Source organism: Panthera pardus, unplaced genomic scaffold, assembly GCF_024362965.1.
Source record: "Panthera pardus isolate Hobbes unplaced genomic scaffold, ASM2436296v1 HiC_scaffold_11, whole genome shotgun sequence".
Lineage (NCBI taxonomy): Eukaryota > Metazoa > Chordata > Mammalia > Carnivora > Felidae > Panthera > Panthera pardus.
The window spans coordinates 34,298,944-34,312,097 of record NW_026526666.1 but is presented as its reverse complement, the minus strand read 5'-3'; the positions used below and the strand labels follow the sequence as shown (position 1 = coordinate 34,312,097).

The 13,154-nt window shown below is 40.3% G+C and overlaps 1 protein-coding gene across 2 annotated transcripts in view; it reads right to left on the bottom strand.

Annotated features, from left to right (window-relative positions):
• Nucleotides 1-3,871: 3,871 nt before the first annotated feature.
• The window catches only part of ODF2L (outer dense fiber of sperm tails 2 like), a 169,983-nt gene continuing 160,700 nt past the window's right edge, over nucleotides 3,872-13,154 (bottom strand). For both annotated transcript variants that reach the window (XR_008418805.1, XR_008418804.1), the window contains 2 exons: nucleotides 4,915-4,979; nucleotides 3,872-4,828 (listed from right to left, as the gene is read on the bottom strand). The gene's annotated coding sequence lies outside the window, so the exon portion shown is untranslated. The remainder of the gene's footprint in view (nucleotides 4,829-4,914; nucleotides 4,980-13,154) is intronic.

Below are 13,154 nucleotides of genomic sequence, written 5' to 3'. Positions count from 1 at the left end.
CCACCTATTTCTTCACAGAATGACCGAGCCTCCTCTGACCCCATTGGCCTACCTGGGCTCCCAGTCTAGGTCTTCCCTCAGGGTCTTGATTTCTTCCCTCTGGGTCTTGCTGCCTGACAAACTCTGCAAGACCTTGGGCTTCAAGTGCCAAGAATCCTGCTCCAGACTGAGTGGGCGTGCTGATTATCCTTCTAAGTGACAGATGCCCTCTTGGCTTCTGTGTCTGAGGAAACAATATACCACCTTCCAGTCGGACATACTAGCATCAGTGAAGTAAAAAAAGTTTGGACTAGGTAAGTTCTAAAATCTCTTTCAGATCTAAATTATGGATTTCACATTTCATAGATGAGAAAACTGAGACTTAGTGAGGTTGACTCTTCAATAAAAAGAGAAAAATACGAAGTTGCCTACTGATAAAGGTAGAGGGACCATCAGAGATGTGCTGGTAGAGGCTTAACAACCAGAGCTCAAGGGTGGGAAAGAAAAAAGTCCTGATTTATAGCATTTCTGTGGTGTAATTCTAGTGCTGATTTCTATGGTGTAATTACTCCCATGATGGTTGATTTCAAACTACCAACATGAGTCAACAAGCTACAAAATTACTTATAACTTAACAGTTAGCTCTTGAGATCTGGTACCAGTCAGTTCCAGTACATCCCCTGAAATGTTCTTATTTGATAGTGATAATGGAAGGACCACTTAGTTGCTTCTGTTTGCCCTGCATTTCTCTAATCTTTACAGGTAAGATCACTTAACCCCCAAGCTGAGGGCATAGCACCATTCCAGATTCTGACACTAATGCTGCCCCTAGACTCAGGGAACATAAGGCCCCCGAAGGCAGTAATTTGTTAAGCACTGACTTCTTCAGGTTCCTCACACCCCTGTTCCCTGCCTTGTTCTTTGGTTCTACTGTGAGGATATCCAGTCTCCTCAGGGACTGGCTGGGCTGCCAAAGAACCCACTCACCTCAAGACTTGGGTTTCCATAGACAGTAACTAAAATCCATCCCCAGACACATTCATGAGTTTATTTTACTCTACTTTAATATTTTATCTAGTTGTGTAGGTGAGAACTGAAACACTGAGAGCAGCAGCCACAGATAAATTGTGGAAAAGAGGCATCAAGGCGGTGTGAGAAATGCTCATAATGCATGAGCTTCCAGATCTATAGCCTGTTATTTCTAAAGACACCAGGCTCCTTTATTTTCTTTCGCTTTTGACTTGTAAAAGACCAAAAATTCACAAAAGCCTTTGCTGCTGAGTCAAAGAAACATCAGAATTATGTAACCCCCCCCACCCCAAACAAAAGACATTCCACTATGATATCATCAAAGATATACTGAATTCAAAACGTAGCCTCGGAAACTCTTCATGAATAGGTATCAGTTTGAAACCAGAAATTAAAAAAATATGGTCTCTGGTACAAAAATTAATGAACAGTATACACAGTCATGATCACAAATTGTAATTCACTGATCAACCTGTTAACAATTCAGAGAAAATCAGTCCAACGGCAGAGAAATAAACAAGAATGCATCTAACAAACTTTTAAACCTTTAAAATTATAGTTATGAAGACCAGGTAACCACATGAAGAATGTTTAAGATTTTTTAGGGTAAGAAGATAAAAAGTTGTCTATCATTAATAGTTTAACAATGTTTTAAAACATACATAGTAAAAAAGCCCTATGAGACACTCCTAAATTGTTACATTAAGGTGGGAATTATTTTTTTCCTTTTTTCTCACCTCCCAAAGTTTCTATAATGTGGTAATGTTATTCTTTTTTTTTTTTTTTAATTTTTTTTTCAACGTTTTTTTATTTATTTTTGGGACAGAGAGAGACAGAGCATGAACGGGGGAGGGGCAGAGAGAGAGGGAGACACAGAATCGGAAACAGGCTCCAGGCTCCGAGCCATCAGCCCAGAGCCTGACGCGGGGCTCGAACTCACGGACCGCGAGATCGTGACCTGGCTGAAGTCGGACGCTTAACTGACTGCGCCACCCAGGCGCCCCTGTGGTAATGTTATTCTTATACTAAAAGAATATCTAAGCTAAAAACAAACAAATAATAAATTCAAATGCTACCTGGATCCCTAACCAAGATCTTGACCACTCTTAACACGAGAACCCGCTTGCCCCAAATAAGACCCTTGCTGTGCATGTGCAAGACTCAAGGCAGCTGTCATCACAACTCTCAGACCAGAAATACCATCTCAAATACCAAAAGACTTGGGGCAAAGTGAGGACAACTGAGGCTCATGCTGTTTTCTCAGCTCCCCCAGGAAAAGGCCAGGCATCCTTCCTTGCCACATTGTTACTGCTATAGAATGTCTCACCTCAGCTACAATCTACTACTGATCATCCCTTCCTTTTACCAGGTTTCTAGATCCTTTACTCCATTGCTGACTCACTTCCTTATGTCTTCAACCTCTGTGAACCCTTGGATGGAGAGAAAAACTTGGCTTCCGTGTTTCTCTCAATTGCATCCAAAACTACTGATCCTCCCCACTCTGCTAAAATCTTATCCTTCTTGAGGCTCCTGTTATTCCATTGTCCCACTTCTATCCTTCTGTGGTAATGTTGTTTACTGTCTCTTGGTTACTTCCTGTCTTTCACTGAAGACTTTGGCATGTTGCTCACCATCCCCCTCTTTACCCCCACAAACAAAATGCAAGTCTGGATTAATCCTATATCTGCATTCTCTACTCTTATACTGGAGTGGCTAAAAACTGCTGAAAAGCAAATAACTCTGCTACAAATTTGTGATTTCTCAGCGGTGCTTCCTCAATCCTATCTCATTCATCTTTGTCACAGATGGAAAGAAAGGTCTTTGGTCAACAAAGTAGCAAGGTGCATGGAGTCTGTGCCACTATCAATTGTCTCGTAGTTCCAAATCCACCCTTCAAATATATACTCTGTGATAATGGATGGAATTGCTTTAAGCATTTCTCTGTTAAGTGAGCATGATGTTAAGCTTTCTTGGTAGAGCACGCTGGAGGGACACTGCAGGAGGAAGGGGCTCTCTTGAGGTTTCTGGCTGTAGAGCGGTGGATGAGCAGTGTGGGTGTGAGGACATCTGGTGGTATTTGGCCCTAGGTACTCACCCAGCAGGCACTGGCCCTCAGGGACATTGCAGCCCCAGCACAGCCCAATGATCATCTTCCTACTGCCCCCTCTATACAGATATCCTGTACAGGCTATACAGGAGGCTCCTGTTGGTATTGGCTCTCTGATTGTTTGCACTCAACCCCCTCCTTAGGTGTGACGCCCATTGTCCTCCCCATGCTGTGCTCCTCCCAACCTCACATTCCCCCCCACAGGGACATCAGGCCTCTACCTGGGCTGCAGGAGGCCTGGTGTCCCACTGCTACTGAACACCCATGCACTGGCCACCAGCTGTGGCTCACCAGCCATCACTGCATGCCAGAGGGTTCATTCCTGTTTCTCCTGTGACTGCAGATCAGCTCTGGCCAGCAAATCAGCAAATTTCTCTGCCATTCACTAGGTTCAAATACATATTTCTCCAATGAGATTTGAACCATGGCCTTGGGGAGAGGGCTGCCTTCCAAGTTTGTCCATCTCCTTCTGTCCTAGGATTCCATAAAGAGTAATCTTATACCCTAAAGTTACTCTCTTATTATAGTTTAATAATTCCTTGTATTAAACTTCCCCAGTTTAAATCTCGTGTGGTCTCAGTCTTATGATTGTATCCAGACTGCTAGAATCTAATAATCTCTCTCATTACCTACTCAGAAAAGATGAAAACAGTCAGTGCAAGATTTATCTTCACTTGCTGCTTCCACTTGAAGTCCTATCCAGTCTTCTTTTTTTTCTGAATTTCTTAAATGTTTATTTTTGAGACGGGGGGAAGGGAAAAGAAAGAGGGAGACACAGAATCAGAAGCAGGCTCCAGGCTCTGAGCTGTCAGCACAGAACCTGACGTGGGGCTTGAACCCACGAACCGTGAGATCATGACCTGAGCTGAAGTTGGATGCTTAACTGACTGAGCCACCCAGACTCTGGCTTCTACCCCATTTACTGAAAATATTCATTTCAGGATGACCAATGATCTTATTGTTAATGTCAATGGATGGCATTTTGAACCTCATCTTTTTTGACTTCTCTGCTCCATCTAATACTGACTGGTTGCTTTTATTTTGTGACACAACATTCTCCTGCTTCTCCTTCTAACTTCTTTGATAATTTATTCTCATCTCCTTCCGAGGAACTTCTCTCTGCCTCTTTCTTCAAATTATGATGTTTTTCCAGGATTCTGCCCCTGGTCTTCTCCATGTAATTCCATGTGACTCCTTCCATTCCCATGGCTTCAACTGTTGTTTACATAGGACGCATCCCAGATCTGTACACTTTGTTCAGATCTCTGTCCTGAGCACTATCTTTCCTGTATATATTTTCACCATGACTCATAGACAACTCAAACTCAGTGCGTCCAAACAGAAATGAACAGCTTCTCTGCCAGATCTATTAATCTATTGATCCCATTCATCTGTGAATAACTCCACCAGTCACCTTGTTCAAGGTAGGCACCTGGCTGTTGTTTCACATTGTCTTTCCCTTTCTCATTTTCAAAAGCCATCAGTCACAAAGTCCCATTGATCTCCCTCCTGAATAGCTCTTGAATCTTCCAATTTCTTTCAGTGCCATGACCCATGCCTTACTAAAAGGGTATAATCTAAGTGAATAGGAAACATATTCAAGGAAGAAGTGGACAACATGAGAGGGTGCATTGCAGAGGGTGGTTACAGCTTGTACAAGAGCATGGAGACATGAAGCAGTATGATCTGAGTTCATGTTGTTCTTTGCCATACCTGCAATATGGTAAAAAACATGTTTCTGTGAAGGCATTTTGCACATGTGGTTAACATATACAACTAGCTGACTTTAAGTGGATTACCTTTGGTTGTATAGGTGGGCCTTCTTCAATCAGTTGAGGGCCTGAAGAGCACAAACTGAGGTTTCCTGGAGAAAAAGAAATTCTTCCTCAAGACTACAACAGTAACTCATGCCTGAGTTTCCAACCTGCTGGCCTACCCTACAAATCTCAGGCTTGCGAGCCCCAATAACTGCATGAGCCAATTCCTTAAAAAAATATATGTACATGCATATATATCTTTATTTACTTATATTTATATATTATAAATATCATACATACATACACACATGCACATCTATCTCCTATTTCTTCTGTTTCTCTTGTGAACCCTGATACATCTGTAAAATTCCTTCACTTGGCCTACTTAAATACTTGATGGCCAAGACCACAGATGGGTTTATCTCAGAGTTTCAGACTCTGCAATTTCCCTACATTCAGCTAAATCACAAGATATGAAAACCAAAAATCATGTTTTTCATATTCCATGTATGAAGTCATGTGGCATTGTGATAAGAACTGTACTTTTTAGCAGTTAGAAATATACTTTGTTGGAATTTTTGGCTATGAGAGAAGACAAAAAAACAAAATATGTCAGGAGAAAACCAGTTTGATTATCAGTAAATTAACCGGCCTGACAGCTTTAGCAAAGATTAGTAATTAATTACTCCTTTGGATAGAAAAAGAAAAAACTAACTAGTTCAACACATAGATGCAAAGAAGTCAAGAACTAAATTCCATTTTTAGCTACTGTCTTAATAACTTCTCTGGTTTTTTGTTGTTTAAACAAAGAAGCTGTGGGAGCAAGGAGGCAGTGAGAAGTACCTTGTTGGCACATTTCACTTAATTTCTGGTGTTGAGAACTAGTACAACGAAAAGGTCAAGTTAGCATCTGCAGCAGGCAGGAGAACCCATTTGTAGTGTCCAAAGTATCTAGTGATCTGGAGGGGACATTCATTTTATTTTTCCCGTGACAATTGTTTATTATAAAGGTGAACCCTGATTATCATTATGGACAGTAGTGGGGATCAGCTACCAGCAGGGTACTTGATAAGATGTCTTTCTTTGATTTCTGAAGTGACATTCTTGAATCAAATTTCCCTCCAGAGATTATCTGAATGAGTTCAGTGATTATTAACATTTTTGCAAATGCAGTGAAGTCTCTTTTTATAACAACTCCCCATCCCGAGATGTTATGTCATATCTATACTGAGGAAGCATCCCCAAGTATGTGCTCTTTACTCAAGAAAAAATTTAGCAGAACCAATGATCCCTGCAAATGATGCTTTGACTCATGCTAACCTCACAGTGCCTGAAAAGAGCTCAGAAGATTCTCTTCTTTGTTCATTTGTCAAACAAATATTTTAGAGACTTTTTTTTTCTCTTCACTTTCAGGATAGAGATAAGGAAAAGAAGCACAGGGATTGTTTTAAAAGATCTATTGTCTTGAGTAGAGACATGTCAGTTCTAAATTAAACAAGTGGATTAAAAAAACTTCAAGAGTCTAATGTTGTATGACTTGGATTTTTAGCTTCATAACAGCTCCTTGCACTTAGAATGGGCATTAAAATAATTATAGAATGCATAACCTGAAATGTAGCCCAATTATCAACTGAACCGCATTGGGAAATCACAAAGTAAGCTCAAGAACACCATAATAATATAACAGTGGAGAACTGAAAATTTGGGGGTGGGATTTAAAGACATTAATAACACTGTCTCAAAAAGCGCCATACAAATTCAGGGTGTTTTTTTTTTTTAAGTTTTCAAGTAAGATTTGACTTGACCTTTTTCTTCAAGATCGAAATTTGCCAACTAACCCAGTTTGTAGGTCCCCTGTTAGTCTTTATGACAAATTTTAGTGGTGTATGATTATAAAAGTCAGAATCTACACAAAAGCCAGGAATTTGTCTTGTTTCTATTGTGGAAAGTTCCATTTCTGAGTCTCATCTTAACATTACCACCACAACACCACAATGTTAATGTTACAGACATTCTGGAAAGGCACAAGGGGCTAGGAAAATAAGTTGTCAATCACTGCCTTAGCACTCAAACATTTTTTTTAAGCTGAAAGAATAAGTAAGAATTAATGAAATTTGGATGGTGGTGGGAATTCTAAAGTGTTTTTGGTAGGGGCATTAGGTCATTACCCTAACCTAAAATTCAGTTATCATAAAGGTTATGGTGCTACATATAAAGAATAGGCTTATGTCAAGTCTCCAGTCATGGGATCGGATTCTCCTCCAGACAAAGCCATAAATAATGTTGCGTCAGTTTTTACAATTGTGGAAAATAAGTACTACGTGAGAAAAAACAAAAATAATGAAAAAGACTTAGTTATATTTTAAATATAAAAAATATTTTCATTTAATAGAATAACATATATTAATTAAGTCCCTAAGAAGAGCATCTTGACATATTGAAGATAGCATATGGATACATGATAAGCACTTGAATGTTTGCTAAAAAATACTAAAGAAGCATGTGACTGTTCTTATGTAATGGAGAAAACTTTCTCAGATTCCCTCATTATTCAGCAGTTGTTGGTGGCACTTAGCACAAAAATTGATATTTCAGTTCAGTTCCAACTGAAGTAACTGTCCAGTATTGGAGTCTCAGTCATACATTGGTTTTGCATTAGTTACGCAGTAATGGGGGATTGTTTGGCAATACTGTTGACTCTGGACCTTCAAATCATTTATACAGAGGCACTCTATTCATTCCTGAATTTACAATGCCACAGATGAATTTGCAACAGAGAGACCCTCCCTCTCTTTTTATGTAAGAAATGAGGAAACTGCAGGAGCAGGATTTGCAACTTAGTAGCGGCTGAAGCCTTGCCAAAAGCCTGTCTCAGGGGTAGCGGCTGTGAGGACTAATCATCACTCCCACTTGGGAAGTGGTGGGGGAGGTGGCTAAGAGTCTCAGCTTGGCCGACATCCCAGGAGGAGGAAGCATACTGGAAGCCGAAGGAGTGTCACTGGTGAAAATGAGAAAACCTGGCATGTAGCTGTGGCTGTCAGCTCCCCCAAAGTTGGGATCTTCTCAAGTGTCACCAAAGGAGAACCAAAGGCAAGGTCTGTGAACAACCACAGATATAATAAGAGGCTGGGAAACAAGACTCAGTCAAAAGGTTTAGAGAACTGGGATAATTTATTCTAAAGAAGGGAAGCTGAAAAAGATGTATCGTGGGCTACTTACGACTCAGTAGGAAGAAATAATTCTACAGTTGACTGAGTCATTATGCAACAAGCCAAGCATTTTCACATACTTGACTGCCATTTTATCTTAGTAGTAACCCAGTGAAAAATCATCTTATGGATGAGGAAACTGAGGCTCTCAAAAGTTAAGCAGTCTACTCAAATCACACAGCTGATATGGACAGAGCTGAGATTCTCTTCCAAGTCAGCCTGACTGCCACAGTGTTTCCCTACAGGGCAGTGACTTCTCTACAAAGTTTCCTATTCACAGATGGATTTGCTTACCAGCCAGAGATGAGGCTCTAACAGGGTAGGAGAATGGTCTGTATAAACATCTTAGGGCTCTAGTTGCCTTGTGTCTGATAATGGCAACACGAATTGCACCTCTCTCCCACACTGCCTACCCAATATGGTTGCACACTTGTTGCCAGACTATAGAAGGATTTTCTTTTCTTTTTTTTTTTTTTTTAATGTTTATTTATTTTTGAGAGAGGGAGAAAGAGCATGAGCAGGGGGAGGGGCAGAGAGAGAAGGAGACAGAATCCAAAGAAGGCTTCAGGCTCTGAGCTGTCAGCACAGAGCCTGACACGGGGCTCGAGCCCACAAACTGAGATCATGACCTGAGCCGAAGTCCAATGCTTAACTGACTGAGCCACCCAGACGTCCCCAGGACTTTCAGTTCAAATCTCTGAATGACTCCAAAGCATAATGGTAGTTTTATACACACCCATACACACATATATACACTCATGCCTCCCTCAAAGCATTTGGATTGAGGTCATATACTTCAATAAAACAGCCAGTGCTTTCTAGTAAAGAAGCCTAGGACTCTGACTTGGCCAATGTTGCCTAGAGAGTTAAAGACAATAAAGTAAGTCACTACTACAAAAGTGCTTCAGGCAGAGACTAATACCAATAACAGTCCCACTCACCACATCCTGGGGCCATGGGTAGGTGGCACCATTATAGCTGGTGTTATATTATATCTGACATTCCTAAAACAAGAGTAAGGCAAAGAGGAAACTGGAGTCACCTGGTCCAGTTGCTACATCATTCATGAGGAACCTGCCACCAAATAATCTTGGTTTAGACAAAAATAGAAGAGTTGGTATTTCCCAACTACTCCAAGATACTCCCACCAAGCTCCCATATAGTACTATGTGCTTCCCAAGTCCCAGAAGATGTCAAGACTCACTCCCATTTATTCTCATTTATTCAATTTCTTCAGGCCAAGTACACAGGTTCTACACTTAGTCATTCTACATTTCTGCTTCACCTCCCAACCTTATTCCTACATACCCTATTTTCCAGCCCCACCTTACTCCTTGCTGTTCTCTGAACACTCCGTGCATGATCACACCTGCAGACTGTTGCTCATACACTTTCCTGGGCATGGAATTTCCCTACTGCTTCAAATGGCAAATTCCTATTCATCCTTCAATAGCCCAGTTCAAAATAGTCACCTCTGTGAAAAACTTCCAAACCTTGTACTCAGTAGCAATTAATATGTAAACATAGTATGGCATTTATGATGATGTTATAATTTCCTTACTTCCAAACAAATCTTTATTACATACACTGATATGAGTAACTGTACTAGTTCCTCATCTCCGTGTTCTCTCCTTTTCTCTCTTGTTTGACATCAGGGTCACTTTCCTTTAGAAGGCACTTGCGAATCTGGAGCTCTAAGAGGGGCCATGTGGAGTCTGGAGGATGAGAAGCAGGAGGTTGATGTCTGGGGATTTGCTGTGGGTTTAAGGCAGAGAGAAGTAATGAAGACCTTGGGTTTCTTTTTTTTTTTTTTTTTTTAATTTTTTTAACGTTTATTTATTTTTTGAGACAGAGAGAGACAGAGCATGAACAGGGGAGGGGCAGAGAGAGAGGGAGACACAGAATCTGAAACAGGCTCCAGGCTCTGAGCTGTTAGCACAGAGCCCGATGCGCGGCTCGAACCCACGGACCGTGAGATCATGACCTGAGCCGAAGTCAGACGCTTAACCGACCAAGCCACCCAGGCGCCCCAGACCTTGGGTTTCTATTTAGATTATATTCCCCAGGTTACCAGACTTGGAAAAGAAGCAGCAGTTGAGTGCAGAAACCTTTCCCAGAAATGAATCCTATATTTGTTTGAACTGTCCTGAGAACTGAACTGGCACTTATAGGAGAGTGAAAAAAACTTCAACCTCTGTCATGGAGTCACATTTAATTAATATTTACTACATTGGCTTGAACTGAAGAAAACTCTGACATATGTCAAATTAAGTTCTTCATCCAGATCTGGTCTTAAATATAACTTTCTTACACAAACCCCAGAAGCTCCTTTACCTCTGGCCCCAACAGATTCTTGGGGTGAAGTCCCTGAAGGGTCCCTATTATATGAAAAAGATTAGGTTATTACTAACCATTATCCCCACGGCCCTGATTATTTTCTTTAACTGACTAGTTAACCAGCAGTGGGGGAATGATGCTTGGGGAATAGATTTGAAAATGCCTGAAAGTTCTGGGAAAGAAGACATCATAGAAAGGTGTTCTGAGAAACTCTAACGGGAAAATTCTGCAATGCACAGAGAAGTGTGAGAAAGGTATTAGGAGTCTGGAGGTGCCTAGGAAGAAGGCCAGACTAGAAAAGATAAAAACTGAACACTGAGAAATACCTAGATCAGCTTGGCTTGACTTGTCAGATTTTCTCTAGATGTGGCCTTGCTTACCATATGCCTATGCCCTCTAAACTGGTCACCAGTCAGAGAAGTGGGCATATGACTTTTAAAAGTCTGAGTGTGCCTACTCCCATTATGTCCTCCTTCCTAAAACTATTGGGAATCACGGCACCACAGGGAGTTAGGACTGCCTGCAACCTGAGCTGACAGCTAATCCAGTCCTTTTGGGAAAAGACAAGAAATCCAATGTCAAAGAATTTAAGAAATTACTCAAGGTCACATCGAAGCCCTAAATCTCATTCTAGGCTATCTATACACAATGCTGTCTCAATATTTTTACAAAACAAAGCTAAGAGGTTTATATAAAAAATTATTTTTCTATAAAGCACCACATTTATAAGGGCAATATTCTTCCTCTCAACTATATTTACAGGTTATAGCCACGCTTTTGCCCCAGACAAACCACCTCATCCTTAAATGCTCTAAGGAAGGTGTTTTGCTGGTTATCTCTACCAGTTCCATAATGGGCTAGTGAATACATTTTAGTGCATTCACATGCAGCATAATCTGGTGACCTGAGCTAAACTCTACAGTAGCTGCAACCTCTGAGTCTCAATTTCCTCTTTTGTAAAATGAGAGTAGTAATATTTACCTTGTGGAGGTTTGTGGCGGTTAAATGTAAGGCTCACAGAAAACTTTTAGTGTAGTGCCAGACATTAATTCTCATTAATGCTAATATTATTATTCACATGCTCTTTCTTTTGCTTACACTACTTAAAGTTTCCACACTATATTTGTTTTATATTAGATACTTAGTTTCCACCCCTTCTTGGTATGTCTTGCCTGGCTTGTTTGGATCTGTCATTCGTTTATAAGGGTCTAGGATGTGCCTGGCACTGCTCCTAATAATGAGGCTGCAATAAGAAGGCAGACGCAGATCTTTGCTTTAGAATCTTCTTTCATGTGACTGCTCACTGATGGAGGCTCTCTGATAACTCTACTCTGACAACATTCTGCTTTCAACATGACGGGTGTTACATCTACCTCATGTTCACATTTCAGTAAAAAAAAAAAAAAGGTATTTTGAATGCTATTATTTTGGAGTATTCACTATGTCTGATTTAACAAAATCAAAATAACACTAGCTTAAGCAAAACAGAATTTTGTTTGTTTTTTTTTTTCCCTCTCATGTGGAAGTCTAAGCTATTAGGTGGTTTGGCAGTGGGATGGGGTCATAATTCTGCTACTTGAGTTGTCTAGGGATCAAGGTTGCCTTTATTTTATTGCTTCCACATCCCCTAGGCTGTAGTCTTCATCTATTGGTCAAAGCTGGGTTTTATAACCACATCCACTACCAGAGAAAGTGGGGGACAAGCAGTGTCTTTTTAATGGCATGACTTAGGAATTGCATATATACCCTTCCTTCCCATCCTGTGAACCAGAACTCAATCATATGGTCATATAGCTGAAAAGGAGATTAGTCCCTAACTGGGAAACCACATGACCAGCTAAAACTCAAAGGGAAAGTGGATATTGAAGGTCAACTCTTGGTATCTTCTGCAAACAGAGAGGTGGCACTCTGGTGAAGGATACTAGCCAACCAGTGAGAACCTCAGAGATACAGGAGCCTCACTAGACCATGGATGAGAAGGACTCCACTGTTATATATGAACATGTTCCTGCATCATTCATACATGTGCTATTTGTATAAATGATATAATAGGGCATTTTCAGCTTTTATTAAAAGAAGAGTTACTTATGTTTGGAGGATATTTCAGCAAAACACATTGACCATTGTCAAACATTTATTTAGAACAATAACAAAAATTTATTTTGGCCACATGAAATCTAAAATGCACATTACTTCATTGCAAAACAAATGATTGCAACTTGTATTCTTATCAAAGGGCATTACTGATTAACTCCTAGATCCACTGGACCATGAGTAATTTCCACCAATCAGATTTCAGTCATGAATAGAATCCTTAGTTTACTTCATCTCTCAGAACAAAACCACAGTAATCAGCATTGTAGTATTTTATATGAGCAACATACATATTCACTGACACAAAGAAATTAGCTAATTATCAATTAATGAAAAACGTATGACCTTTACAAAATTATCTCCCAGCAGAGACAAAAGCCTAGAACAGTTGACTCTATATAAAAACAAAAATCAGGTGACTTTGGACAAACATGATATGGCCACATATAGAATTGGCTCTTAGGGCTTTGCTAGCTCCAGAGTTGCTTCTGTTTGGACACTACTATTTAGCTATCAATTTGAAGAGAAACTGTAGATGGCACAGAAATATTAAGTTTCCTATCATGGCAAACGAAGCCCCATAACATAATCAATAGTTAACATTTGTTGAACTCTTATTATTCTAAGCACTTTATATGGGCC